Source organism: Rosa rugosa, chromosome 5, assembly GCF_958449725.1.
Source record: "Rosa rugosa chromosome 5, drRosRugo1.1, whole genome shotgun sequence".
Taxonomy (NCBI): Eukaryota; Viridiplantae; Streptophyta; class Magnoliopsida; order Rosales; family Rosaceae; genus Rosa; species Rosa rugosa.
This window is the reverse complement of record NC_084824.1, coordinates 30,124,647-30,151,676: the sequence shown is the minus strand read 5'-3', so window position 1 is coordinate 30,151,676 and position 27,030 is coordinate 30,124,647. Positions and strand designations below refer to the sequence as shown.

The window sequence follows — 27,030 nt, the reverse complement described above, 5'->3', positions numbered from 1 at the left end:
AAATTTTGAGTGGCCGGCAATGTTGTAAAAATTTGACACCTTCTACTAGGTATACCGAGTGTGTGAATAAAAAATGGCACAACAGATTGTGGGCATTCTGTTGTGTGAAGGCTCAAATTTATTTGAATTGCTAATTCCCCCAAACCTAGCTAGGCAGGCAAATTTCCGTCCTTGCTTTGACATCATATACTCTCCTACGACAGTTGTTTAATTATCTGTTGTATGATGAACTTGGACAAATTTATTGAAGTGTCTAAGTCTCACCAAACCGCACTTTGGAAAAATTTATTGAAGTGTCTAAGCTAGTCTCACCAAACCGAACTTCTCACCAAGCCGCTACTTCCTTCTCACCAAACCTAGCTATATGTCGAGAGAAAGGAAAAAATTGTTCTAAACCTAAAAACTTGTTCTTTCCCTCTCGATCACTATCAAAACTCTCAATCACTATCTAAACTTTCTAGCCCGAGTCAAAACACTGTCAATCGCTCTCGAAACCTAGATATCAGGTTTCTCTGTCTCCAAATTTGGGCGAGCGGAACACTTTCGAAATCGCCATTGAAGATCTAGAGAAAATAATCCTGACCCTCGCCACCGACGGCCTCCCGATCCTCCTCAACTGCCTCTACGATGCCTTCGCCGATCCCAAACCCGATGTTAAGAAAGGGTCCTTGAGTTTTTACGCCTCCTCGCATTGGTCTCCGTCTCCCACGTTGATTTCACATCGACCCATCTCACCAAGATCATCTCCCACATCGTGAAAAGGCTCAAGGATGCCGACTCCGGCGTGAGGAACGGTACTTGAAGGGGGAGAGCGGCGGCGACAATATTGTGTCAGTGCATGAGTCAAACTTATCCGGTTTCGTTCCACATCTATTGGGTCAGTACAACTGGAATTCTTCTCTGTTCTTGCTTTTGCTTGATTGATGATGATTCTGGAGAATTTTGGACGGTACTATTTTGTGAATTTCAACTTTTGATGGATAGAATGTTTATTGCGTTTTAATTCATGTAGGCTTCTCTCTCAACTTGTACGATTATTGGGATAACAAATTGAACTGCTCAAGTACGAGTTTCTATGGTATTACATCATTGAAATATTTTTTCTTTTAAAAAAAAAACTTGGTTTGTTAAATTGAGTAGGAATCGTCGTTTCTTTGATAATTTACTGTTGTAGTGACCTTTCTCAGTACTTTACACTCTATCTGTATAGTTGAGACAAACATGATTTCTGAGTGTTGAGGTGGTGTGAGTTTGATTGCTGAGAGTTAGTGCGTGCCTCTGGAAAAAAGGGTACAACTTGAAAAATATATTACAGATTTCTTAACTAGAGTATTGATGGTTATTTTTGAGTAGAAGGGTAAAGTGGTCGTTCATGAGAAGAAGAGTTAGATTGAATTTTTAGTTAGAGGTTCTGGTTCAAAATAGTGAAACCGTATAAAGGTAGAAAGGAGAACAAATTAATTTGAACTGGAGTTTTGGGGTGTGGTTGCAGAGAGAGTAATTTGGTGGGACTGGTTTTGTTGAGAAGAAGTGTAAAGTTAGACCATTGGTCCTTTTACCAAGGAAGAGACTTGAAGTAGATTTGTAATCTATGTCCTTTTTGTTTAACACAGAATTTATTCATATTATTTGTTTGACTTATTATTAAATGGATCATTATGTTATCTAGCAAATATAAACCTCCTTAGATGCATCACAACAGTCTAGTATCAAAAGAATTTATCTACTTTCAGCTCATTCTTTTCTTCTTGAGTGTTTGATTAAGTGTCTCTGCAAGTTTTGGTCATTCTAGGCTACTTTCATTTTGGATTTTTTCCTAAAAGATTGACAATTGGATGGTGAATTGCTAATTTGGTTGAGTAGACGAGTTTATACTTGATTAGTGATTTGAATGTCAAGTATGGGCACGTTGATATATTTTTCTATTTGTTTTTACACTTTGTTAGATTACTCCTGAGAATGTTTAGCTCAGATAATTGCTATTGATTTGGAATTGCTATTGTCTGTGTATACATGTTAGTGGTGACGACTGAATGTGTGAACTTGAGAAAATGAGAGAGAGTTGGTTATGATTTAGAAATTGCATCCAAGAGCCTCACCGGTGAAGACTGAATGTGTTTATACATTTTGATTGAAATTTGAACTTTAATAGTATGATTGAGATAATTGGTTTACTTTGCAGCGAAAGGGTGGGCAAAATTCGAGAGAGAAACCAAAGACGGGGTCCTAGTGGAAGCGGTGGGGAAACTCAAGCATTAGTTCTACCCATTCAGTTATGGAAGGTAAAATCCAGTTCTAGTACAAGGTCAAAAGGCAATGTGGAAGCCTAACTCTTATATTGTTTGCTGGGTGCAGATTTTGATCTTTACTTGTTTGGTTTGATAACAAATGTTCTACGGTGAAGAAAAAGTGTGGGATTCAGGCCATCTAATAATGATTAATTGCACATATGTAGGAAATTTCATTATTCAACTACCATTACAAAAGATGGACTGAACAAATATAACGCATTTACTAAAGTTTGAAATTTTTTTTTTTGTTCCATTTATTGAATTTCAGATTATATTGCATGACATGTTTCCAGTTACTAATGCTTGGTACTTGCTACAGACTTAAGGTGTTGCAATTTTGTACTTTGCTTTTCTGTTTTCCTTTTTGTTTTAGAGATAGAAACTTTGAGTCACGGTGTTTGTTTGTCTTTCAGCTTGATAGCTTTAAGGGTTTGAAGGTACATGCACTCTTATATAATGAATGTCTTTTTGTCACAGAGATTTCTTAATTGGAGGGTGTGCTGGACTATTAGAGAAGGTGTTGACTATTAGAGAAGGTAATTTCTATTGCTGCAGGTGAGCATCAACGTTTTTGATTGATTTGTTTGGTTTAAATTTATTGGACTATTGCTGCTGTATATAGCTTGTCTTAATCATCTATTGTTACACTTGCTTTAACAAGTTGTGCTTCTAGTTTGATTACTACGATATAGTATGATCATTAATTCTAAGTGTATTGTTTGATGTGAAATAATTTTGTCTGCAACTCTTTCTTACTTTTGTAATTGTGTAGTGTGTTGGCCTGTTAAAACATAGTTAAGCCATGTAATATTGTATAATTGTTGCGAATCACTTGTTAATTATAATAGGAACTGTTCCGGAAGGTATGAATAAATCTGGTTCTAGTACAAGGTTTATTGAAGCTGTGTTATTTTTATTAACTTAGTATTCTTAAACAGAAATCTATACTGAAGGTATATCGGATAAAACATAATCTTGGCTTGGTAGCTGTTTCAGCCCATTGCACACCGAGATTCCCTATTCCAGTACCGACAGTTTAAAAGAAACCCAAAAATTTGCTTTTGTGTTTTGTTGTTTGCGTTCCTATTGATATAGCATTGATTAAGCTTGTCTTCCTGTTTGCTTTTTTGTTTGTGCGTATTATAGATGGATAGAACATGGCTGTCAGCGGATAGGAGATCTCGTGAATATAAGTTAGGGGTGATTCAATTCTGTAAGTTTTCCTCGGATAATGCTAGAGACCCCAATCACATTAGCTGTCCTTGCACGAAGTGTGGAAATGTAGAATATTTTTCTAGTTCGGTAATTAGGGACCATTTATTTGTAAATGGAATTGATGAGAGTTATGATAAATAGACTGATCATGGGGAGGCTGTCGTGGATTCAGGAACAGATGAAGATACCAATAGCAGGGAAACAGATTCAGATCAATCTAATTCTGTGCAGTGTAATGAGGGGGCAGAATATGAAGTAGAGTTAGGTAGTGACGTGGAGTTGGAAGATGATGAGGATGAAGGGCTTTCAAATGAGTGTAACGAGTTTAGACAGTTTGTTGATGATGCCAATAAACTGTTATACCCGGGTTGTGATAGGCACACAAAGCTGAATGTCCTTAATTGTAAGACTTTACAACTTGAAAGCCAAACACAGTATGAGTGATAATGCTTACTCTGATTGGTTGATTGCCTTTGCAGAGTTTCTTCCAGTAGGCAATGAGATACCTGCCTCTGTGTATGACGCAAAGAAGACCTTGAGTGCTGTAGGAATGGATTATACTAAAATTCATGCTTGCCCTGCTTGCCCAAATGATTGTATTCTGTATAGAAAAGAGTATGTTGATGAAACTAAATGCCCTAGATGCGGTCTTTCAAGGTAGAAAATAGGTAAAAACTCCAAAGAGAGGGATGGTGTGCCTGCAAAGGTATTATGGTACTTTCCCCCTATTCCTAGGTTCAAAAAAATGTTTCAATCAAGTGAAACATGTAAGAGTTTGACTTGGCATGCTACTGATAGAAAACATGATGGCTTGATGCGTCATCCGACAGATGCTGCTTCGTGGAAGTTAGTAAATGAAAAATGGCCAGAGTTTGGTTCTGACCCTAGAAACCTTAGACTTGCATTGTCATCAGATGGGTTCAATCCCCATAGTTCATTAAGTAGCAAGTACAGTTGTTGGCCGGTAATTCTTGTGATCTACAATCTGCCTCCATGGTTAATAATGAAGAGGAAACATATGATGTTAACATTATTGATATCGGGGCCAAAACAACCAGGAAATGACATCGATGTCTACTTGGAACCTCTAATAGATGACTTAAAATTGTTGTGGGAAAGAGTTAGGGGAGTTTATGATGGAAGACAAAGTGAATACTTTACTCTTAGGGGTTTACTATTTTGGACAATAAATGATTTTCCAGCTTATGGTAACCTTTCTTGGAGTATTGTTAAAGGGTATAATGCATGCCCTATTTGCCTTGAAAAAACAGAACCTACAAGGCTAGTTCATGGAGGGAAAATGGCCTACATTGGGCATCGAAGATTTTTACGAAGAAACCATCCGTATCAAAAGCAAAAGGCTGCCTTCAACAACTTCCCTGAGCATTCACCTCCTCTTGTGCCTTTGACTGGTGAAGAAGTATTGTGTAGGGTAGAGGAGGAAGTTTTGAAGTGGCCTTTTGGGAAGAAATATCATCAACCTCCGTATTAGGGTGCCGAGGATGAAAATAGGCCTTGTTGGAAGAAAAAGTCTATATTTTTTTAACTTGATTATTGGAAATTTCTACCGGTTCGGCACTGCCTTGATGTGATGCATATCGAAAAAAATGTATGTGATAGTCTAATAGGGACCTTATTAAATATTCCTGGAAAAACAAAAGATGGGGTGAAAACTCGGTTGGATTTGGTGGAACTATGTATTAGATTAGGACTGCAGCCTAATTTTGAAGGTCCTAAAAAACAGCGCTTGCCATTGGCAAGCTGGAACTTAACTCTAGATGAAAAAAGATGTATGTGTGGGTCTTTTTTTAATATGAAGGTTCCTGAAGACTATTCTTCCAACATATCAAATCTGGTTTCCATGGATGATTTAAGGCTTGGTGGACTTAATTAAATCCCATGATTGTCATGCTTTAATGCAGCAACTCCTCCCTATTGCCATCCGAGGTGTGCTTGAAAAGCCGGTGAGAATTGCTGTGATCAGGTTATGCCTGTTTTTCAACGAAATCTGCAGCAAGACTATTGATGTGTCAAGGCTGCTGAAAATCCAAAGTGATCTTGTTGAAACATTGTCTGAGCTGGAAAAGTACTTTCCCCTATCCTTTTTTGACATAATGGTTCATCTAACGGTCCACCTAGTTAGAGAGGTGGAGTTATGTGGTCCGGTTTTCTTTCGATGGATGCATCCATTCGAGAGGTATATGAAGATGTGTAAAGGATATGTTCGCAATAGAAATCGGCCGGAAGGTTGTATTGTCAAGTGTTACATTGTTGAAGAGGCGGTTGAATTTATAGCAAAAACTTTTTTCAATGATAATACTGTTGGCATCCCAGCTGCCCCAAACAGAGAAGACAAGCCGACCTCAGGAGCTACGGTTGTCAATGTCTATGGCAAGTTGTTTGACCAAGCTCATCTCTGTGTGCTTCAAAACACAGATGAAATCAGAAGCTACTTTAGGTAATTTACTGCCCCTCTATCTAATATTATGATTTATGTTAAAATTTTAGTAAAGTGGACACTATATTCACTAATTATACCATGTTTGTAGGTTGTTGCAGTGAACACATGGAATATTTGAAGAATGAGTTTCCAAGATTCGAAAATAATAAAAAGTGGCTTACGGACAAGCAAAACAAAACATTTGCTGATTGGTTGAAGGAGAGGGTAAATGTTTTCAGTAATTCAATCAGCTTTACCTGAAATCACCCTTTTTTTTGTTTTTACATTACCTCATATAAATTGCTAATTATAAGACATTAACTGTTATGTTGCTAATTATGCAGGTTGCTGGTCAACTCAGTGAACCAGGTTGTGACATCCCCGAGATTGTGACCGCTTGCAGATAAACCAAGCAATGAAATTCCAAAGTTTAGTGGTTACAAAATAAGGGGAGTTTAGTATAACACAAAGGCTCGTGATGATCTTTGATCGACGCAAAACAGTGGTATATACTTGCTTGCTGAGACACCACAAGTTGCAAGTGCTAGGGATAAAAGGCTGGTTACTGATGACATGAGCTTCTTTGGGGTGATCAATGAAATATGGGAGCTCGACTATGAAAAATTTAGGATCCCTATATTTAAGTGTGATTGGGTGGAGAATGGAAGGGGTGTTCAAGTAGATGATCTTGGATTTACACTGGTGAATTTGAATAGGAAGGGTCCAAGTACAACAAATCGATCTCTACGGACATGAGGCATGTCCAAGTCCCCAAACTATCCATATCCATGGACGTATGGGTTCATATCCTTAGAGTGAGTGTACCAGCATATGTACGTGTTGAACTCTTTGTAGTTGAGATTAGCTTAAGATTTTTCTCCTCTAGTTTAACTTATGATGTACGTCAACAAATTATTTGACATAACAGGTCGAGCTGATTATGTTCATAGACTTGAACGGTCACTAGAAATGAACCAGAGATGTATATAGCTTAGCCATTTCTATAGTTCGGGGTGACAAAGTATATATATAGCTTAACCACAATCATGTACGCTCACGTATATCAGAGATTTTTTTTGTTTTTCCAATTTTTTCGACAAAGAAAATTAATGCTTTTCCTCTTTGTGTTGGGTTGTAATATTATTCTTTCCTAGTTTCTTTAGCAAAGACTTTGTCTCAGCTTTACTAGCTAGGAATCCGATTGGATCTGGGAAGGAAATTATCTATATAAGGAGGTCTTGGGCTCTGTATTCCTCTCTCAAAGCACTTTGTGATTGAAACTTTGATCGGTACTTAGCTAATTGAGATTAATCAAGACGAGATTTTCAAATATGTCGCAAGAAGGCAACAAGTGGACGATGGCTGGAGACAACAAGAAAGACCATTCTCATGAAGACCGCTCATGTGAAGGCCGTTCGTGTCCACCAGCTCCAAAAAAGAGCCAACCTTCTCCCAGATACAATGACTCTTTTGGCGGACAAAACTTGAACACGAATTTCGACCAAGAAGCTCGAAGGAGTAGTTAGAGGATATGGTACTAGGAAATAACAATTGATTTGTTGTGCTTTGATCTATTGATCACTTTATGTTAAATGTTTCTCTAGCTATATTTTATGTAATAATGACTGGTTTATGTTTAGTGATGGAAGAATTTACTATATCTTAATACAGAAAGTTTTTGCTAGAATGCATGAGTTAATTTTAACAATGCTTGGTTATTAGTTTTGAGAAACTTGCGTTTCAATTTACACTTGTCAATCACGCATAGACAAGCTAAAGCTAAGAAAAAGAGATTCAGAAGATTACTTTCCCATTTTCTTTGGATCGTGGAGGATTTCTTTCCTATTTTCACTTGCATGGAACACCATTTATTTTGCCGATCTTGATAGGTTTTCTACAAGGGAAAACAAACAAATATTCTTTACCATATATTCTGTAGACAGTCAAGTTAAATTTCTCCTCGATCAACAGGAAACGTTCATGTGATCGATAAAATACAATTATAGTGTTCTGGGATCACATACTCGTCCAAAGAATTAATGCTTGACCAATCAAAGCTACTTTCAAGTTGCACCTCTAACACCAGACCCTGACTTTACTTATCCACACTCAGAGCCGGCTTAGAGGCTGTGCCATGAGTGCGATGGAACAGGGCCCCCAAATTTTGGGGCCCTATATATAATTCTTTGTGCATATATATAAACTATAAAAGGGCCTTGATTACCTAAAAGCTTCGTGGTTCAGTTGGTAAGTAGCTCTCATACCTATTTGGAAGTGCCAGTTCGATTCTCCCTATAGCTTTTTTATGCTTTATTTTCTTTGGCCCCTTTTCCTACCTCCATTTTCTTGTTCTTTTGGGTCCCTTTTCTTATTGCAGGTGATTTACTTTTTATTTCTTTTCTTTCAGGGCCCTCTTGCTGCCTCCATTTTCTTGTTCATTAGGTAGATATTACATTTATCCTTGATCCTTATTTCATTTAGTTCTGTCTTTTAGATAGTATTGTATTTATCTTCATTAACAATTCATAATTCAATTGTAGTTTTGTATGTAAATGGATTTTTGTTAACAAGCTTTAGTCCTCTTTCTCTCTAATTTTTTTTGTTTTTAAAGAAGTGGAATAATAATATAAGATAAGAGGGCAAAAAAATAAGGTAATTAAATTTGTATTTATATTTGTTTGTATATAACACAATTTTTCAATGATATATTCATGTATAATCGCGCAAACAGGGCCATATTTTTTATCTCGCACAGGGCCTCCAAAACTTTTAAGACGGCTCTGTCCACACTGACCCCAACACCTAGTGCAAAATTTCAATCATCCTTTTCGGAAGACAGTACATATCTCGAAGGAATCCTAGGCTAATGGCATACGGTGACTACAAGAAAAGCTTGAACAAGCCAAACATTGAAAGATCAAAAACGCAAGAAAACAGACCATTTTCGAGTATCCTTTCACGAGAAGCTGAGATTTCGCTTTCCCTGGAATTGGAAGATGCCAATTGGCTCTGCAGAATACACGCAACAATATCAACCCAGTGATAATCAAGAACAACAGATATGTAGAAGAAGACCCAATAATACCTGGCCCGCTGCACTCTTAACGAAAGTGGGTTCCTCAGAGAAAATGTGATCCTCTAAAACCTTGACACATCCGGAACATCATCTAAAAAACAACCAAACAATTACAATTGCAAACAACAATAAAGCAATCAAGTTTAATGGAGATAGAGAAAGAAAGGGTGAGTGAGACTACTCACAGTCTACCAGCATCGTTGGTTCCTTCAACATTTTTGACACAAAAAGTACACCATACCACTCTGTCTCCCCACTAAGACAAACAACGGCAACACCAATTTGGTTGGTTGCCCACAAAATTTGAAGGTGAACTAAGTTGAACTCAACTGAGACAAGAGTTCGGTTGTTTTGGGTTGTTCTTGTACTGGGTATTCCTTCAGCAGTAGCAGTTACACGGGACTTCAGAGACTCTTTACAGGGTTTAATGGGAGAATGGGTTTTTTTTTTTTTTTTACTTTTTACTATCCCACGATTCAGGGAAAACTGTGCGGTTTATAATTTGGATCTGGGTTCGGTAAATTGTCTCGCTCTGGTAAAGGGGTTTCGGTAATTCGGAATTAGAGAAGCGCCGATCAACTGTTTTGTGTCCTTCTTTTTCAGTTTTTCTCGTTCCATAGCTATTGCTTCCATTTTGAACAGGGGAACCAATTTCTTGCTTGCGGCAAAATAAATGTTTATGTTTTGTTGTATTATTTTTTAAATGAAGATTAAATAGTTTAAATATATTTAAAAATTACATAAAAAAACTCAAAATTAATATTTTAAATTATAGAGAGTCTCATCTCGCTCTCTATATTTGGAAACGAGATAGCTAAAAGTTATAATGGAAAACCACTTCGAAGTCTGGTACAACTGCTAAAATAGATAGAAAGCTAAACATGCTCTCTAAAATAGCTAAGGAGCCAAAATAGAGTAAGCTAAAGATGCTCTAAGACCATTCAATTGTCACGCACTTTTTCAATTTATAAATGATTTCATTAAGAGTTTTAATTTTATAATTTTAAAATATTTTGGGCAATTCATGTTGTGGTGAAACTTGTAACACCAAATGAGCGCTTGAGCTTTAGGATTTGGGGTTTTCATATCCAATAGTTTAGGGTGTCTCCACCCTCTGTGGTGAGTTTTTCCTAAGCTTTGTCTCAAATCTGAGGCTTTATGTCTCATTTTCATTATCGTTTTCTTTGCTCCAGCCCAATTCCTCTCCAAATGCCCATATTTACTTTCACTTCTCACATCCTCATACAGCTCCACCTCTCATGCTTTATCCCATCGTTTTCTCTTTTTTCAATAATCCCCTCACACTCATTCTCGACCTGGGTATATACACCTAACTCTGCACCTAGGAATAGCTGTCGAACCGGTACTCCACCGATGTTTGTGGACGTCGCCGGACCAGTGGCATTGTGTTGCTTGGTGGTCTCCACCACCACGATTGTCGTTTTTATGTCCTTTAGTACCTTTGTCCTTCTTGTGCAGACTGTTCAAGTATGGAGAATGATGGTGGATAATATTTAGAGTATCTACTAGCCAATATTGAAGAGCCAGCAAATCTAATATTCCCAAGTAGCTTCACCACCGCAAACCACTTTTTATACTATCCCATATTTTTAGTCTCGAAACTTTATCCTACCAGAAGCTCTCCAGCTCTTTTAATATAGGTCATAACGTTATACAACAATTAGCCACCACATCCCAAAAAACCTAGAACACAAGTGAGGAAGGGCTTACGTGTTTACGAATTGAATACCTGTGAAAATCCAATAAGTATACCGTGGCGTAGCTAGAAATATTGTTAAGGAGGGTCAAATTTGTGTTGAAGTTAGATTAAACAAAAAAATAATTGAAGATTGGTTTTTAAATACGCTATACTAATCTACAAATTTAAACTCTTAGTAATGTAAAGAAAGAAAACTTAAAAAGACAACTCCACTTCTCGTCTGTAATACCCCGTACCTTAAAATTTTTACTAGTTAAATTTTACCGTTATTGACCGAAGAGTGACTTTTTCTTTAGTCCGGTAAATTAGGAAATTTCCTTGAGAATGTCGTAGAATATGAAAAATCGAATTCGTGGACACGTAGTTTGTTTAAATCGGAGTTTCTACGGAAAAGTTATGACCAAAAATGGAAATTTACTATTATGGTTATTATTTCCCTATTATTTTAAAGGAAAGTGGGTAAAAAAGGAGAGAGAGAGAGAGTGAAATCGGGAGAACCCGATTCCAGCCCCCCCCCCCTCCTTCTTTCTTCTTTTTCTCTTCTTTCTTTCCTTTCCTTGCTGCGAAACCGGAACCCATTTCCGGCGAAATCACCGCCACCGTCCGCACCACCGGCCATTAGAGGATCCTCTCTTCCTCCTCTTGCATCTAAGGTAAGATTTCTGATTTGGGTAGCCTTGATTTGAGAAGAAATTGGTGAGGGATTTCAAAAAAAGGGAAAATCGGGTTTTGCTTTGATCTCCGGTTTCCGGCGGTTTCCGGCCGGATTCCTTGAGGGTTTTGGTTGTTGGTGAGGTGCTGAACGTGTTCCTAACCTTGTTGCAGCTTGTTTTGATCTATGGAGGAAGATTTGAAGGTGTTTGAGCGTGTGAACAGTAACGTGAACAGTAACTGTCGGGTTCTTGGTTTTTGTTTGATTTCTCCGGCCTTTTCTGCTTGATTTTGGTTGTTGTTGCAGGTATGGAAGTTGATGGGTGTGTTGTTGTGATTATTTTGAACTTGTTTTAGGCTTGAGGTTGTTTGGTTTGAGGTTTCTTGGAAATTTGATGTTGGTAAAGGTTGTTTTGAATATTGTGGGTTAAAATGCTCTTGGTTATAGTTTAGTATTGAATTAATGTGTTGGAAAGTTGGAGAAGTGATTGTGGATTGAAAAGGGAAATTATGAAAGAATGTGGAAATTTTGGAAAAGGAGTTGTGTTATAATTTGGTGGTTATTTATGGTTAAGGAATTGAAATTAAATTGACTAAGTTATCGAATCAATCCTTGCGATGATTTAAGATTTAGTGAGGATGTCGAATTGTTAAGGAAATTCCGTATTCAAGAATTTAATCCCAAATTGAAGTGTGAGATTTTATAAGAATTTATGAGTAACGAATACTAACTCCATAGGGAATGAGTTTTGATTTTGAGATTATTTCCTTACTATGGTTAATTATATCCTGTCCATTCGCTACAGGACGGATTGATCCCTTGAGCGAGGGGATACGGGTAGGCAGCAGGATTAGCTGCGAGACTCACCTGTGAGTGGACTTTTATTTTTTAAATATTGATGCATGCATTTATTTTCTTAAATAATGCTCTAGTTTTAATCATATTACTTATTGAGCAAATGATTTGATTTTCGGAAATTCGATCTCGGTTTATCTCGTGGAGTCGCTCTCGACAACGAGTTTCAAAGGTTGATTATGATTTATAATATTATTTGACAATTGCTTATTTCCGAGGTAATTTTCCGGAATTAAGTATATTTCTAATTGCCGATTTAAGTTCCTGGAAGATTCTCGAGATGAGTTTCGATGGAGTTGGATTTTCTTATATATTTATCGACTTTTGGTTTTGGCATTGGGAATGCCTTAATGATGATTTCGAGATTTTTCTGGAATATTATCAGAAATGGGATTTCCTAAAGAAATTATAATGATTTATTAATTCTCGCCCATTTGTTTATGATTTTGAGACTATCTTGGCGTGCGGGGTCACGTCGTTGAATACATGGATTTTATCTTGAGAGATTTTGGAGAAGCCTTATGGATTTACGGATTTACTGGTTTTCGATGGTTTCTCCTCACCATACGCGGGTCATGTGATTAGGTCTCCTCCTCACCGACTTTGTGTTGGTGAGTGGCAGTTGAGGTAGCTTATTCTCCTCCTCACTTACTTTGTGTTGGTGAGTGGCAGTAGAGGTGATTTATTCTCCTCCTCACGTGGGTGGCAGTCGAGGTTATTTGGTCTCCTCCTCGCACAATCTATGTGTGAGTGGAAGTTGAGGTTATTAGTTTTCCTCCTCGCACAATCTATGTGTGAGTGGCAGTCGAGGATAGGTAGAGCCTGGGAGGCTCCATTACCCGTATGGTGATATATCTTCCCCATATCCTATTATTTCTCGACTAGCGGGGCCTAGTCTGATTTCCGTGTAACCAGCGGGGCTGGTCTTATCCTGTTGAGTATTGGAGTTTTGACCTTTTTTCTCAGTTGCTTCTGACTAGCGGGGCTAGTCGGTTTTTCTTGAGCGGAGCTTCTCGTGATTTGTTTTCTAAATCGTTGCATGCATCGAGAGTTTTTAAGGAAATAAATGGGGAAAGTATAAAATTTCTTTCGTTTAGAATTGTTTATTTTTGTCCACTCACACTAACGTGTTTTCAATACTTTTCCCCTGGGCCCTTCGGTTTCAAATGCCCAGTTTGCAGGCGAATGAGTTGAGGTCGGGCGTACACGAAATTGAGGCGTAGTCAGCAGCATGGCTTCCGCATCTGCCTTTGAATTAGGTTTTCCTCATATACCTTTCTGTTAGAATTGCTCTGATTACCTATGGGATTTATGTTATTCAAGTTGAGATATGTGTTTTGTGAATTGGAGATTGATGTTGATTTGGGGAGCAGGGTGGCTCCAGGGGCATAAGGATGATTCGATTGAGAAGTGTAAATGTTCCCTACAGGTTTGGGTTGCCCATTTTAGGGGATGTTCCGCCAAATTTTTGGTAGAATTTCTTCTAAGGTGGGCCCCGCAGGGTCACTTCGGATTTCAGGGTGAAATCCGGGGCGGGTCCTGTCAGTTGGTATCAGAGCATTAGGTTGTCAGATTCTGTAGACTTGTTTCTATCCTGTTACCTTACACGCTTGATGTTACACAGTACCTCCCGAGTGATGGCCCGACTGCAGCGGTTCCCCATCGTTTACTCTTCGGTGCTGATGTATTCATTAAGTGTGTAAGGTGCATGTCTAGATGATGTTCCTTTAGGTGCTATGCCTTTTGTACGCCGACCTCCTAGGGTTTTCGTTGCGTAGTGGATTGTTTGCATGTTTTCCACATTTCCCTGCTGATGGTAGAGTAAGACTATACAATTTTGAGTTGTGCTACGAAATATGATTCGAGAAAATGTTGTGGTTATTTCTTCCTCGACTCCAGTAAGTTTATTGGAGCAAGGTTAATGTGTGAGACTGGAGTTCTATTTCGTGCTTGAGTGTCTGAGACGAGCAACCATAGCTTTGGCTGTCCCTTGATAATATAATTGCTTCAGGAATCAGGATTGTTGTTAGAAGCAGAATTAGTAGTAATGGTGGTTCTCACTTTGAACCCAGTTTCGGGTGATGTCTACTTAACGTGACCGGTTACATAAGCGACATCTGAGACATTACTGCAGCCGTTGGAGATTACTTGAAAATCATAGGACTGGTCATCTTGAGTCATTGACCTGACCATGACATTTGGATTTAGTTTTATTCGTAGTGAAAGAAATTGATTCCAGATAATTTGAGCTATTGTATCATCTTATTAAGTTCTAGATTGTAGAGAATTGGGAGATGGATAGAATGGACTTTTGAAATAATTTATGTTTGAAACTTGAGTATTTATTTGGATGCTTGAAGTTTTACAATGGAGTTACGATCTTTGTCGGTATTCAATTGGGAGGATTAGGAATAACTTTTGTACTTGAGATTGTGCCGATGTCTGTCCTTGATTATTTGAGTGGAATGGTTGAAAGTAACGGAATGTTTTGGAAGAATTGAGTGAATTTTTACTACCTTGGTGCCATTACTGGTGGCGATGGGTTAAGTTGTTTATGATATTAGTTCTCGCTTTGATCGACCTTTTTACGACATGATGACTCTTGATTGGAATAGTGTAGAAAGTTTTGGTACGAGTGATATCTGATCACCATCATGTGTTTAATAGTAAGATGACTTGAACAGGAAGTAGGAGTTGAGTTTGGAATTAATTGATTGGACTTAAGTTTTATCAAGGTTTCAACCGACATTTAATGAAGGTATTAAATGGTGAGCTGCTATGATTGAGTTGTGTTGTTGGTTTATTTCTCAGTGAGAAGAGGTTCGGAATTTGGTGCGAATTTGGTTAGCACAGGGAAGTTATTGAGATTATTGTTGTAGCCGAAATCTTATTAATTAAGTGTGGTTCGGAGAGCGGATTTCAGCGATCTTATTCTCATTTCAGTGAAGACGATTGTCACTTGAGAATATCGACTTTAAGTAAACTTTGAGTATTCCACAGTTTTGTTCAAGTGAAGGAAATTGATTTTTTTTGGCTCTTTGAGTTATGAATTAGTCTTTTTAAATTAGGGATCGTATGGAGATGTACAGTAGTGAGTTTTTGAAGTTGTTTCTATGTTTTAAGTTTAAGTAAGCGGGACGCTTAAAGCTTTTCAAGGGATTAGAACCAACTCTTTGTAAATGATGTTGTACAAGTTTGTCTTTGGTGTTTCATTTTCGGTGAAATGGTTTAATGCAAATTCGGGGAGTGACGGTAGTGACACTGTTGGGTATCCATAGTGGTTCAAGCGAATTACTATGTGATACGGAGTTTGATTCGAATTCTAAATCGTGAAGTCATTGGGATTGAATTGTGGTAAGTTCTTGGTGGAGCAAGCGATAGATGGAATGGTTGAGATTTTATAAGAGTAGTAAGTAGAGTAACTCTAAGGACATGGGTTTTCCCAGTTGACTCGGAAAGTATTTCAGGTCATAGTTTGACCAGAGTTCTGAGTTGTATTTTGAGAAAAACTTTTTGTGGGTTGAACTTGGAAATTTGATCGTTAGGTGGTGGGACCACCTTCGGATCTTGGTATCGTTGGGAGTGATACATGATGTTGGACGGGTGTCCTTAACCTTGAAACTGGTGATGAGGTCAGGGGGGAATGGCCCCGTGTAGCAAGAATTTGGAATTTGAAACCAATTAAGAGTGCAAAAAGGGGTGTATTGAAATTTTGAAAGGTTTCAGAAATCAAGGACATTCGGATCGTCTTACGATGGTTTTGATCATGTTTATTGCGCATGAAGGTACTATTAGGTGTCATTGGATATCCATTTGGGTGAAATTGTTGAACTTGAGATCAAGAAATAGTCGTCGTGACGCCACAGGGTGTCCATAGTAATTCAAGTGGAAGTGCTAGGTGATGTGGTTATGATCTTAGTTTAAAATCCTTGAGTTATGGCGAAGGTTGGTAGTAGTTTTCGTTGCGGGGTGATGCTAGTCAACAAGTTTCGGGATTCTGGTAGCATTCTATGAGGGATTTCTCGATTAGTCTTTTGGGGACTATGAAAGAATTTATTTCCTTCTTGTGGATTACGTTGTTGCTTCAATATCTCTTTTTCTTAATTCACGAGTTGATTTCTTTTCTCTCTGCAGTATTTGAGGTGCTTTACGCCCACGTAACACTACGCTTTTACTTACTTATAGAACCATTAACAGGTTGCTTTGAACATAAGGTTTTTCAATCACGAATGGAGGTAAACCTTTCTTTTGGGATGAAGTGGGAGAAAGACAACTTATTGGTCCTGAAATTATTGGAATCACAATAGATAAAATTAAGGTGATTAGAGAGAGACTCAAGACGGCTCAAACCACACAAAAGAGCTACGCTGATAACCGCAGGAAGTATCTTGAATTTCAAGTTGGTGGTTGGGTGTTTTTGAAGTTATCTCCTTGGAAGGGTGTGGTAAGGTTTGGTAAACGTGGGAAACTTAGTCCAAGGTATATTGATTCCTATGAATTTGTGGAACGAATTGGTCTTGTTGCTTACCGCTTGGCTTTATCTCCACAACTATCTGGGATACATGATGTTTTCCACGTATCCATGCTTCGCAAGTACATAGCCGATTCTTCACGTGTTATCAGTTTAACCCATTACACTTAGAGGGGATTTAACATATGAAGAACCAGTACAGATCCTCGATCGTCGTGAGCAGGGACTCCGAAGTAAGGTTATACCTTTGGTTAAGGTATTGTGGAGGAATCATCTCATCGAAAAAGCTACTTGGGAATCGGAAGAGCAAATGAAGCGGCAGTACCCACATTTTTTTTTTTTTTTTTTTCCATGACAGGTACAATTTCGAGGAAGAAATTTTTTTTAAGGAGGGGAGATTGTAATACCCCGTACCTTAAAATTTTTACTAGTTAAATTTTACCGTTATTGACCGAAGAGTGACTTTTTCTTTAGTCCGGTAAATTAGGAAATTTCCTTGAGAATGTCGTAGAATATGAAAAATCGAGTTCGTGGACACGTAGTTTGTTTAAATCGGAGTTTCTACGGAAAAGTTATGACCAAAAATGGAAATTTACTATTATGGTTATTATTTCCCTATTATTTTAAAGGAAAGTGGGTAAAAAAGGAGAGAGAGAGAGAGTGAAATCGGGAGAACCCGATTCCAGCCCCCCCCCCCCTCCTTCTTTCTTCTTTTTCTCTTCTTTCTTTCCTTTCCTTGCTGCGAAACCGGAACCCATTTCCGGCGAAATCACCGCCACCGTCCGCACCACCGGCCATTAGAGGATCCTCTCTTCCTCCTCTTGCATCTAAGGTAAGATTTCTGATTTGGGTAGCCTTGATTTGAGAAGAAATTGGTGAGGGATTTCAAAAAAAGGGAAAATCGGGTTTTGCTTTGATCTCCGGTTTCCGGCGGTTTCCGGCCGGATTCCTTGAGGGTTTTGGTTGTTGGTGAGGTGCTGAACGTGTTCCTAACCTTGTTGCAGCTTGTTTTGATCTATGGAGGAAGATTTGAAGGTGTTTGAGCGTGTGAACAGTAACGTGAACAGTAACTGTCGGGTTCTTGGTTTTTGTTTGATTTCTCCGGCCTTTTCTGCTTGATTTTGGTTGTTGTTGCAGGTATGGAAGTTGATGGGTGTGTTGTTGTGATTATTTTGAACTTGTTTTAGGCTTGAGGTTGTTTGGTTTGAGGTTTCTTGGAAATTTGATGTTGGTAAAGGTTGTTTTGAATATTGTGGGTTAAAATGCTCTTGGTTATAGTTTAGTATTGAATTAATGTGTTGGAAAGTTGGAGAAGTGATTGTGGATTGAAAAGGGAAATTATGAAAGAATGTGGAAATTTTGGAAAAGGAGTTGTGTTATAATTTGGTGGTTATTTATGGTTAAGGAATTGAAATTAAATTGACTAAGTTATCGAATCAATCCTTGCGATGATTTAAGATTTAGTGAGGATGTCGAATTGTTAAGGAAATTCCGTATTCAAGAATTTAATCCCAAATTGAAGTGTGAGATTTTATAAGAATTTATGAGTAACGAATACTAACTCCATAGGGAATGAGTTTTGATTTTGAGATTATTTCCTTACTATGGTTAATTATATCCTGTCCATTCGCTACAGGACGGATTGATCCCTTGAGCGAGGGGATACGGGTAGGCAGCAGGATTAGCTGCGAGACTCACCTGTGAGTGGACTTTTATTTTTTAAATATTGATGCATGCATTTATTTTCTTAAATAATGCTCTAGTTTTAATCATATTACTTATTGAGCAAATGATTTGATTTTCGGAAATTCGATCTCGGTTTATCTCGTGGAGTCGCTCTCGACAACGAGTTTCAAAGGTTGATTATGATTTATAATATTATTTGACAATTGCTTATTTCCGAGGTAATTTTCCGGAATTAAGTATATTTCTAATTGCCGATTTAAGTTCCTGGAAGATTCTCGAGATGAGTTTCGATGGAGTTGGATTTTCTTATATATTTATCGACTTTTGGTTTTGGCATTGGGAATGCCTTAATGATGATTTCGAGATTTTTCTGGAATATTATCAGAAATGGGATTTCCTAAAGAAATTATAATGATTTATTAATTCTCGCCCATTTGTTTATGATTTTGAGACTATCTTGGCGTGCGGGGTCACGTCGTTGAATACATGGATTTTATCTTGAGAGATTTTGGAGAAGCCTTATGGATTTACGGATTTACTGGTTTTCGATGGTTTCTCCTCACCATACGCGGGTCATGTGATTAGGTCTCCTCCTCACCGACTTTGTGTTGGTGAGTGGCAGTTGAGGTAGCTTATTCTCCTCCTCACTTACTTTGTGTTGGTGAGTGGCAGTAGAGGTGATTTATTCTCCTCCTCACGTGGGTGGCAGTCGAGGTTATTTGGTCTCCTCCTCGCACAATCTATGTGTGAGTGGAAGTTGAGGTTATTAGTTTTCCTCCTCGCACAATCTATGTGTGAGTGGCAGTCGAGGATAGGTAGAGCCTGGGAGGCTCCATTACCCGTATGGTGATATATCTTCCCCATATCCTATTATTTCTCGACTAGCGGGGCCTAGTCTGATTTCCGTGTAACCAGCGGGGCTGGTCTTATCCTGTTGAGTATTGGAGTTTCGACCTTTTTTCTCAGTTGCTTCTGACTAGCGGGGCTAGTCGGTTTTTCTTGAGCGGAGCTTCTCGTGATTTGTTTTCTAAATCGTTGCATGCATCGAGAGTTTTTAAGGAAATAAATGGGGAAAGTATAAAATTTCTTTCGTTTAGAATTGTTTATTTTTGTCCACTCACACTAACGTGTTTTCAATACTTTTCCCCTAGGCCCTTCGGTTTCAAATGCCCAGTTTGCAGGCGAATGAGTTGAGGTCGGGCGTACACGAAATTGAGGCATAGTCAGCAGCATGGCTTCCGCATCTGCCTTTGAATTAGGTTTTCCTCATATACCTTTCTGTTAGAATTGCTCTGATTACCTATGGGATTTATGTTATTCAAGTTGAGATATGTGTTTTGTGAATTGGAGATTGATGTTGATTTGGGGAGCAGGGTGGCTCCAGGGGCATAATGATGATTCGATTGAGGAGTGTAAATGTTCCCTACAGGTTTGGGTTGCCCATTTTAGGGGAAGTTCCGCCAAATTTTTGGTAGAATTTCTTCTAAGGTGGGCCCCGCAGGGTCACTTCGGATTTCAGGGTGAAATCCGGGGCGGGTCCTGTCATCGTCTCTCTCTCTAGGGTTTCGATAAAAACTCTCCCTTCTTCATCCGTCGGCGTGCCCTCGGGGCTCTATTGTCGGACGGGCTTCGTTGTTTCCACCTATATGTCGGTGGAGGAAGTGTTGTCCTCAAATGCAGGAGGTTATCTGGGCCGTCGCAGTTTGAGAAAGGTGGAGGAGGAGATCGTGGACACTGTCGGGCAGAGATTTAGTTCTGGTTGGCGGGGTTGGTTGCTGAGGGCGCCGTTGCGGGGTTTCGTCATCGGTTGGGTTGGCTTTCGGGTTGCAGCGAGGGTTGAGTCAAAGGGTGTTTGGCGGATCTGGGTTGACAATATCGATATTTCCAGATCCGATCTGGACATGGAGGATGGCTGGGCTGGTGGTGACCGGGTGACAGACGACGGATGGTGACGACAGGGCAGGTAGTGGTGCTACAGGTTATGCAGTTTGGCGGTGGAGCTGTACCAAAACTGGGTTGGGCCTGGCTTGTTGGTTGGGCTCTCCTTGCTTCTAAGGCCTGGGCTTGGGCTCACTACTTGGGCCCAGACTAGGTTGCTATTTTCTTTACGGTTTTTATATTTTTCAGTTGTTTAGATTTGTTGCGCGTTTTACAAGTAATAAATTCCTATATTTGTTGTATAGGACTAGTCAGGCTTTTCGCCTGTGTATGCACTCAGAATGCTTTGTTTGCTGTAGGTAGGCAGCGAGTTTTTTGCTTCGTCAAATGGTTGCTACCTCCTAGTGGCAGGGTGAGACTAAGTGTCATTGGATTTATCCTCCGGCGGTAACATAGTAGGAAAGCTGTGCGTATGGTAATTATGCTACGTTACAATCGGGTTACATATCGAGTTATCTTTCCGTTATGTCACCGCTATGTCAAAGCAAATAGAGTTGCTAGTAGAGTGCTTTTTGCTAGTTGGAGCCTAGTTGAATACAGTTATTTGGTAGAGATTCACGATAGTATTTCAGGATGATATGTTCTTTATATGCTTATTGTAATCAGGGGTTTAGGCTCAATGTCCCCTCCTTGTATTTGACAGTTTCATTAATCAATGCTTGAGGGCAGTCGCCCAGCCCTTCATTCAAAAGAAAGAAAACTTTAGCCACCCCAAATTTCCTTGAAGAAAAGTAGTAAATGAGAAAAAAAATTATGCAAATAGTCTAAAATTCATAGAAAGAAAGAGGTCGAAAAGGAGGGAATGAATATATACAAGAAATATATTGTTTTTTTATTGTTGAGAATTTTCTCACGTTTTAAGGATTAAAAGGTTAATAGTAACTTTATTTTATTTCAAAATGAGCAAAATGATTAAATTCTCATAGATATATCTCATATAAATTTGAAAAATATGATTAGTGATGTTAAATATAAAGATTGATGGAAAACCTATCCTCTCTAGCAACGCTTGTTCTCGCGCTAACCCAAAAGCCGTCTACCGATGTCGGTGATGCATACGGCGGTTCCGATCGCCTTCCAAATCCAAAGCTTACGGATTCAATCATCTTCCTCTCATCTGGTGCCTTTGTGGGTGATGGGCATAATCCTTCTCATTCGTCAATTGTTGAACCACCCTCTTGAAAGGGCAGTTTTCTGCTTAACAGCGACCTGAAATTGTGGTGGTGGACTACTGGGTGGTGGCCTGAATGTCGGTGGCCCAATCTCCAGATGTCTCGTCATGACAAAGTTGTCCCAGGCTATGGTGGGGTAGCGATTGATAGGAGTATAAAATGCAACGAATTTATAGTTCAAACCTTTACACTTTTGCTCAGTTTGTTCCTTAAAAAGATCAATTTAACTTTGTTATTTTCTTAGGTACTTTGAGAAGCAGTTAAGGAGAAAGAGAGCTACAATGGGGCAATCAAGGCACTTCACATGAAGTAGTGATGCAAAGGATGGACTCTAATCATTCATTGGTCATAAAACTCAAGAGAAGATGGAGAAAGTTGCCGTGCAAAACAATTGCAGAAAAGCAGAAAACAGAGTATTAGAATCTACCTTATTTTCTTCTGTTTTGGGAAGCTATTTTGAAGAACTTTCGAGTGAAATTATGAAGAAAGGCCTGGAAATATTTGAATACCGTATGTTCTACTATAACTATAGGCAAAGATTTGGTCCAGAGTGATAAAGAGGAAGCTGGAGGCTGTGCTCAAAGTTGGTACCCCGAGAAGACTGTTTCCATCAGCTTTTCAGGAAGCTTTTTTAAGGACCTTTCTACTGAACTTAAGGGATGAAAATCATGAATTTATCTACCCAGATTTGACGAATATATGTTGTAGAGAAGTTCAAAATCAAGAATCATCCAGAAAGGTGGTGGAATGCATAAGTTATGATGCTGCAAAGATGAGCAGAGGATAAGAAAAATCTGGAATTTCTGACAAGTCTTTCTGCGAAGCATTTTCAAGGCCGTCGTTGGGCCACGTTTCAAGAAGCTTTCTAGAAGGTTTTTACACGGTTTTGAAGAGTGACATTAGGAGTATTATGTGGCAGAATATCACCTTTGAATCTTCCAGGAACCCTTGTCAAACATGGAGAGGAAAATCAATCCTAGTTGAGAAAGGAAAGTGAATTAAAGGCTATATTTTCTGAAGATATTCATGGCAGATTTTTGGGACGAATTTTATTGGATTTTTGCTGCATTATACTTACCAAGACCAAGAGACGGTTAGAAAGACTTAAGGAAGGTTCAGAAGATTGTGTGGCAGCTAAGCAAGTGGAATTGGAGAAGAATGAGAACTCAACCCGGTTTTGAGGAGAAAAGCTAAGGGTTTGTAAACCATAAAAATAGGAGGCTTCTTTGCGTCATTAGCAGACCATATCATACAGATTTCACGCCTCAAAACACCCCTAGCTCTCTGGTTTTCAAAGCTCCATACAAGCATAAGGAAAAGAAGCTGCCAAAGTTGCCATCTGCCACCACCGTTGATACGCTCAAAGCAAGCGCATAATTTAACCCTGAAAATGTCATCGTTAGTACATAGTAAATAGGGATCAATCTAATCCGGGGATTGAGGGTACACCTGTCAATAAAAATACAAGGATAATTATTTACAAAAATAAAACAAAGTATAAACATATTTACGAAAAAGGGGGGATTTTGATTTTTAGTTTCCGAAAATTAACTAAGTAAGAAGATAATAAAAACACAAAAACATAAATACAAGGATGGAATGAAAGAAACAAAGATCAAAACCGAAACTATAATCAAATTCAATTCAACCCTAATATTGTTCATCTAAGTCATGAGAAAGGAGTTGATCATGTGAAACGTTAGAAAGCAAACGATTTCCCATATTTTACTTTTCAATGCTAATTAATCTAAGTGAAAGCACAAAGACTAATCCTATCAAACATGCATTCAAGCTCTAGAAAGCTAGACAATCATAACATGTTAGACGCATTAAACACATAGAAAGGCTATCAACTCAAGTGTGCAACTTAGTATGAAAAAGTCCACCTAATTGCAATCCTCTTCAATTAAATTCGGTTTTTGTCCAAAACCTTTACTACTTTTGACTCAAGTTTACACAAAACAAAAAGTTGATTCATGTTCTTAAACCTAGCATCATTCATATAAAAACCCTAAGTGTTTCGAACCACATAAGATCAAAATACAAAAGATATCTATTAAGCAAATTTAATCAAACGATTCTCACAAAAGCAACTAAGAATTACAATATAGGAGTCGAAATTCTCATTCAATTAAATAAATTTCAGAATCAAAAACCTTGTTCAAACATAAATGTTAACTAGAACAACTTCTAACAAAATCAAACAAGGGGAATCAAAAGTGATTACAAGAAAGAAGGTTGAATTACACCGTGAATGGAGATAGTGATGAAGAACTCGAATGATGAACTAATGAAACTCGAAAGCAAGCTTCAAACTTCACGGCTTCAAGGTGGAATGGGAGAGGTGCTCACGGCTTCTTCTTGCTTCTTCCTCCCTTGCTTGAAATCGCAGAAGATGAACTAGAGAATGGAGAGAGCTTTCGCGTATAAAGTAATTTCTGAATTAGGGGAACTCCTTTTTGACGTCTTGGGGAGAGATATATATAGGGAGCGGCAATACTTGGTCTCCAAGCCGTGATATTCTTTTTGTTTTCCATGGAATTAATTTAATAATTCCACATAGCGTCCACCAATGAAAAATTGCCAAGTAGGCCCTAGTGTGTCATCCAACCAATCACAAAACTCCAATATGATTCCCTAATATATTCTTGCCGAAATTGCATGAATATATTCTGATTTTTTCTCTTTTATTTCAGCCAAAATACCTTTAGGGAATATAGGAATGAATCTAGACGCCTTTTGAGCCGTTTCTTGATGTCCACACTTCTTCTTTCCTTAAAACTCTCCCTAGAAAATCTCTTGGCGTAATCTTTTATTTGCTTCTTGATTTACACGCCAACTTCTCTCTTCTCCTTGATATTTCACGGCAAAGCCTCTCTAGGGTTTACTCTTTGCGTCACAAACCCTAATTCCATGGGCTTTTATGGGCCTTGATCTATTTTGCCGAAAGTCCAAGTCAATTCATAGAGTTCTTGGGCTTTGTTGCGTCAACTTCAAGCCTTGTCACCCTCCAACGTCATGACACTTCATTTTTCCATTTCCTTTTCATGGTTGCGTTGGAAACTTGCTTGGTAAGCTCTCCTCCTTTTCGCAGGGTTTCCTGGTTGGAACAGGAAAGCTTATTTCTTCATTTATGCTTAATTATGTGGCCCTTTGTGTCTCATTTTTGCTCCCCTTAACGTTTGCAAGCTCCCTTTTCCTTTCGTGAGTTCATTTCCACTTTTTAGCTCCGAGGTCCTGAAAATAGAAATTGTTAATGAAAAATAGAAACTTTCCTAAAATGAAAAACGGAAACTTTCCTAAACTAAAATGGGAAACTTTCTAAAAATGAAAAATAGAAACTACAAAATGGAAACTTTCTACAAATAGAAACTTTCCCAATCGAAGAATGGAAACTTTCCTAAACAGAGTTTTATTAAGGAAATAACGCAGGAAATGTAGGGAGATAACAGTTAAAACATCGCATAAAAATGCTCCTATCAACCGTGACCATCCATCTTCAAGCAACATCCACCCTGTTCTTTACTCCCTTTTATGCGACTTTGTCTTCTTATTTTCAATATGTTTCTGTGTGTTTACCTTAGAACAATGAGTAGCTAAATACTTTTGTGTTAGGGGCTAGTTTGAAGCCCTAAACTATGGTTCAAGTTTCATAATAAATTTCTATGTTTTAGTTACTTTGTCGATGAGATTGTTCTTTGGTTCTGGATTAGATGTGTCTTTTATATGTATGTTTTATGTGGTTGCAAACATATAGGATATGCATGTCATTGGTGCTAGGTTAAATAGCAATTCACCTAATAGTTTTGTGATTTTAACCGAAGTAGTAAAGCCTCTCGCCAAGGTGTGTACCAAAGATGAGGAATGCAACTAGACACGCTTGTTGTACTAGTACTTTGTACACTTAGATTGACATCCTTCCACATGTGCTTAATGCTTTAGAACTTGCTAAATGTAGGAGCCGCTTGTGATCTCTATGTTGCATGTTTTCAAAAGGTTCTAATAACAGCGCTAGAGTTAGAACAATATAAGGAAGTAATATAAGGTACTTAGCTTGCTTCTAGCTTTGTAACTTGGTCAATCTCTTTCTCATGACTTAGTAATAAACATAGGAAGAAAAATTGGAACTTGGATTGTGTTTAGTGGTGGATAATGAACTCCTAACTGCTCATCATCATATTCACAAACTTTATTGAGATTCATCTTTTGTTCTTACTTTATTTTCAGCAGAATTAATCAACAATCCCCCCTAATTGTCTTTCAATTTGTTTCGTACTATAGTTTAACATCCTAGTTTTCTTTGTTTTGTCGGGTACGTAAATTGAAGGTGAACCCTTGATCCTTGGCGTAGAACAATCCCTTACTTTCACCACTACAACTTGACAACAAAAAGGGTTTTAAATTGCGTGCTATTTTTAGCATAGCAGCGATGCAGTCTTGCTACAAGAGACCTCTCAAGCGTGGATGAGCAGCGGAGTTTAGCTAGAGCTGCTAGCTAGAGTGAGGTTTTCGGGGCACGACCGAAGTCGCCGGAGAAGTCAGAGCTGATGGAGACAAGTTGGGTGTCCAAGTCAATTCCGATGATGGTTGCCTGGTGGAGTCAGGGGGCAGGGCTAGTCTTTGGCAGTGATCCAATACCCTGTGCGACTGGCGGGGTGATTGCCGGCAACAGTGATGTCGGGGATTGTGGCAGCGATGCGGCGGTCTTAGTGATACTGGGACCCTATTTGGCTAGGTCAAACTATTATGCCTATGCTTGTGGCTCTTGGAAATGGGCTCATATGTGCTATTATGGGCCAGAAAAGGAAGATGAAGGAAGCAAGTAATGGGCCTGGGCTCTTCATTAACGAAGCATCTGAGTCCATTCCGGTCTTCAGCAGTTTGGACAGCTGTGGCACCCGCTTCACTCTACTGTTAGGCCCAATCTCTCTATGGACCGGGAAGCAATTTTGCCCAACAAAATATAGATAGGTGTGGTAGGGGTCTGCTATTTACTATGTCTTGCTATTCACCATAGTTTATAGGCTTGCTTTTAAATAAGTGAGTGATTAGTTCGAATTTAGGTGGTCTATTTCTATGTATCGCAATAGTTTTCTTACTACAACTTCTTGATATGTCTAGTCGAAGGCAGCAAAAGGATATGTAATGGTCATCTTGACATGAATTAATGAAATCCACATTTCTTTAAAAAAAAAAAAAGGGAAAAATTCACCAACGGTGTCTGGACACTTAGGGGACTTTCAGAATGATACCTGAACTTACAAAGTTATCAATGTGATACCTGGACTCATTTTTTCGTATCAACGTCGTACCTATGACCAATTTCCGTAACGGCTCCGTGACGGAAATTGGCCGTAGGTATCACATTGAAACGAAAAAATGAGTCCAGGTATCACATTGATAACTTTGTAAGTTCAGGTATCATTCTGAAAGTCCCTTAAGTGTCCAGACACCGTTGGTGAATTTTTCCCAATTTTGCACGTGCGATGCACGTGAGTCACTTAATGAAGACAA

General features: G+C 38.6%; 1 protein-coding gene and 1 long non-coding RNA gene across 12 annotated transcripts in view; one reads left to right on the top strand and one right to left on the bottom strand.

The window, feature by feature from the left end:
• The window catches only part of LOC133708369 (uncharacterized), a 52,570-nt gene that overhangs the window by 20,863 nt on the left and 4,677 nt on the right, over positions 1-27,030 (bottom strand). The gene's annotated exons all lie outside the window — the stretch shown is intronic.
• Positions 11,104-25,536, top strand: LOC133708370 (uncharacterized). Of its 11 annotated transcripts, none has more exons than XR_009845784.1 (6): positions 11,104-11,395; positions 11,568-11,700; positions 12,200-12,263; positions 13,424-13,508; positions 18,357-18,420; positions 19,558-19,815. It is a non-coding gene; the product is annotated as an uncharacterized LOC133708370 (long non-coding RNA). The 11 variants fall into 11 exon arrangements; XR_009845792.1 differs by having other exon boundaries at positions 19,581-19,814; XR_009845789.1 differs by lacking the exons at positions 11,104-11,395; positions 11,568-11,700; positions 12,200-12,263; positions 13,424-13,508 and adding exons at positions 13,515-17,552; positions 17,725-17,857; positions 20,648-21,042 and having other exon boundaries at positions 19,581-19,665; positions 19,780-20,498.